Genomic DNA, 3,561 nt, shown 5'->3' on the forward strand with positions numbered 1-3,561 from the left:
TTAATCAAAGGAACAACACAAATATATAGTGCCACATGAAGCATCACAAATTGATGGCTTCAATTTTATACATTCATTTTCTTCTTTCAACAATTCTATCAATTCTTACAAATTTCCATTTTTCTTCTTAATCTTACCTAACAATCTCACTCTTTCTTCTAACTCTTCATTTCTCTCTTTAACTTTCTTTATTTCCTTTTCAAGATTGTCAATTTTACGTAGATATTTGTATCTTTTCTTTTCAAACTCCTTTATATTTTATAGGAATTTTGAATTGCATTCTTTAACATTTATTACTTCTTCCTCCAAATTACCTTTTTCCTTTTTTATTCTTTTACCAACTTTCCCCATTGAAACAAATATTTTAAACTTACATTGTTTAAAGTGGGGGCTAGGTGTATGTTGTAAATTGTATTCATTTATAATTTTGAACTTATTTTTGATTAACCTTGGTGGTTGTGCCTAATGTGTACCTAATTCATGTCTAATTATGGTCAATTTAGGATTGTTTTAGATAAATTAGTGCATTTACTTATTCACAACCTTTTTCATAGCTCAAACTACTAGAAATAAGGTGCCTAATGCCCCTATGATGGACTAGATTGCTTAGTGCCCATGTCCTAAACTATTTTGCATGGCACTTGTAGATCAAATAAGTTTGGCCCCAAATTTTTTACAAATGTCGAGTTTGTAACTAGCCAAAAAAATTCTTTTGAAATCAGCATTCTCTTATCTTTTGAAATCAACATTCTCTTAAAAATAAATTTAAAAAGGTGTAAGTTGCATATAAATATAACTTCATCTCTCACTTTAAACTCCCATCGAGTCTAAGAATTACAATTTAGCATTCAATAAAATCTAAATAATTATATATAGGACTCCAATAGTTTGTAGTTTACTAAATTGAATTCCTTCACAATTTCATAGTCACATTCAAATCACTTTAGTTTTTGTGCCTGATTCTCCTAATTCTTCTCTAAAAATTCTCAATTTTGAGACTGAAGCAGCTATGATACAGAGGGTCCTCAAAGAGAACAATCCAAGTCATGTAGCTAGAGTAACACAACAGAAGCAACAAAAAAACATAGAAGATGCAAAATCAGACATCCACTATATTATAGATTTACCACAAACTAGCCGACAACATCCAGTAAACAAATAGGCTTGCAGGCTTAGTTACAACATACATTCTAGGTTACAATCCATCTAGTCCTCCAAGAGGTGTCCAAATAATAGATCATGAATCATTATCATCATATTACTTCGCTATCTCCTGAAGGTCAGCTAAAATAATATATATATCATCCAAAATACATCTAGGTCAGCCACAAAAGATTACATTTTCCAAGATAGGAAAATAAAATGTGTAAAATAGGTCAGACCCAAAGCATGAAGATATCATCTGCCAAAGACAAGAATGAATTATGGACCACCAAGAAAGGTCAGCCAAGGGCCTAGGAGCATCGTGTCTGGTGCCAAATAGATCCACACATCAAGAATTCACTCCGCAAGAGAACAAATCTCCAACTAGCCAATAAGCTCAAATGGCTTCGAAAACCAACAAACAAACACTCTCGAAGTGATAACTTGCCAGAAAAGAGTCCAAATGAACTACAAATATAGAACAAGGAAAGAAAATCCATCTGGAAGCCAAAAATCTTATCCACAATGAAATATTAACAACTATTAGAAAATGCTGACAAAAACATAGAAGCTGCAACAGTGAACTAAACAAGAACAAAACTAAAACAAATATATATATTTTTGGTTGATGAAAGATTGTTCATAGGTCAAGGATTCTCCTGCATCAAATAGATCAGGTAGAAAGTGATGTTCAATGAGAGGGAACTCATGAACATTGAAAAGGATCTAGGATATAGATCCCATGCTGATTTATAATCCAAATGTCTTCTTTGTTTGTAAATTTGTTCCTCCTTACTCCTTCTGTAACCTTGACTAGATTGTCCAACTTCTCCTCCTCTCCTCCTCTCTTTCCTTACTTCATACCTCACACTGTCTCTTACTATGATTCTCCTTCTTTTGCAAATCTAATTTATTTCTTCCCCTAGAATTCATCTTATCTGTGACCATAACACTAAACTTATTGCCATTCGGTACCACCTTGCTATTAGACTCGTTCATGTGATCTTTCTTAAAATCCATGCCATCATCCGGTATAACTTCTGCATCCTTCTTTTCAGCACTACAACTCTTCACAAGACTCAAGTTATTCACTTCTCTTTCCTTCTCCTTCAAAGAAGTAAAAGTAAACTTCTTCCCATCCTTCTCAATAATGATCAGGTTTCTTAGTCTACAATCATAAATTTCCAAGGTCTACCCAACAAAACATGACAAGTACTCATAGGCAAGACATCACACAAGACTTCATTCTTGAAAGCTCCAATATTATAATTCACTAATAAATGCTCTCTCACCTCTACCTTATTATCATCTTGCAACCAACTCACCTTGTAAAGACAAGGACACTCAAGCCTCTTCAAGCCAATATTTTCTATCATCTACTCTAATACCAAAGTTTTAGTACTTCCATTATCCACAATAACCTTACAACACTTATCTCCTGATTGGAATATAGTTTGGGAAAGATCCTTCCTTTGTGTAGGTCTGGTTTCCTCTCTGCTTTACTCCACCAAGACTCCTATAAACACAAGGGATTCTCCCTCCTTTGGTTCTATCATATTCTCTTCAGCAACTCCGATATATGGTTCCTCATGAGCTATGAAGTTCCTTGCCATTCCGGTCTTACTAGTTCCTTGAGAAAGTCATAAGATCTATGTCTGGTTTCACCATACTTAAAAAATTTACCCAATAATTATCTACTGCTACTATCGGTTCCTTTTATTTGTGTCTTCAAATCTAGTTCTTTACACCATTTAGATCTTGATTCTTCTTCTATAGTCTTCTTCTCCATGCTACCACTTGTTTGTCCTTTATTCATTGCATATCTATCTCTGCCCCTAGGAGTATTATGTTATCTCCTTTTAACTTTATATTTTTCCTTCAAATCATATTGGTAAACCTCCTTCACTGTATAAATTTTTAGCATACTCATTTTATCCTGAATGTTAAATCCAAGTCTGTTTATGTATCTAGCCAATCTAGCCAAATTCTCCCTATCCATCTTTCTATGTCTAGATCTGATCATCATCTTGTAGAATTCCTTAGTATACTCTTTCACACTCATGTTCCTTTGATTCAAGTTCTACAACTTCTTGAATAATTCCAACTCATAGTCTCTCAGAATGAAATTAGCCTTCAATCTTGCAACCATATATCTCCACTAGGCGATTTTCATCTCGCCATTCTCTACTCTCTCTCTCTATAACTCTTTCCACCATAAAGTAGCATGCCTTTTCAACTTAATTTATGCTAGTCTAACCCTTTGTGGATCCCTAGTATCCTCAAACTTAAAATAGTCCTCCAACTCTCAAATCCAATCTACCAGGTCTTTCGGATTCAATGTACCTAAAAAATTAGAAACCTCAATTTTTTGGACTTTACTCACTTGTGCCACCACTCTAAAAAATCTTTCTTCTCTTT

Source organism: Cryptomeria japonica, chromosome 5 (assembly GCF_030272615.1).
Source record: "Cryptomeria japonica chromosome 5, Sugi_1.0, whole genome shotgun sequence".
Classification (NCBI taxonomy): Eukaryota; Viridiplantae; Streptophyta; class Pinopsida; order Cupressales; family Cupressaceae; genus Cryptomeria; species Cryptomeria japonica.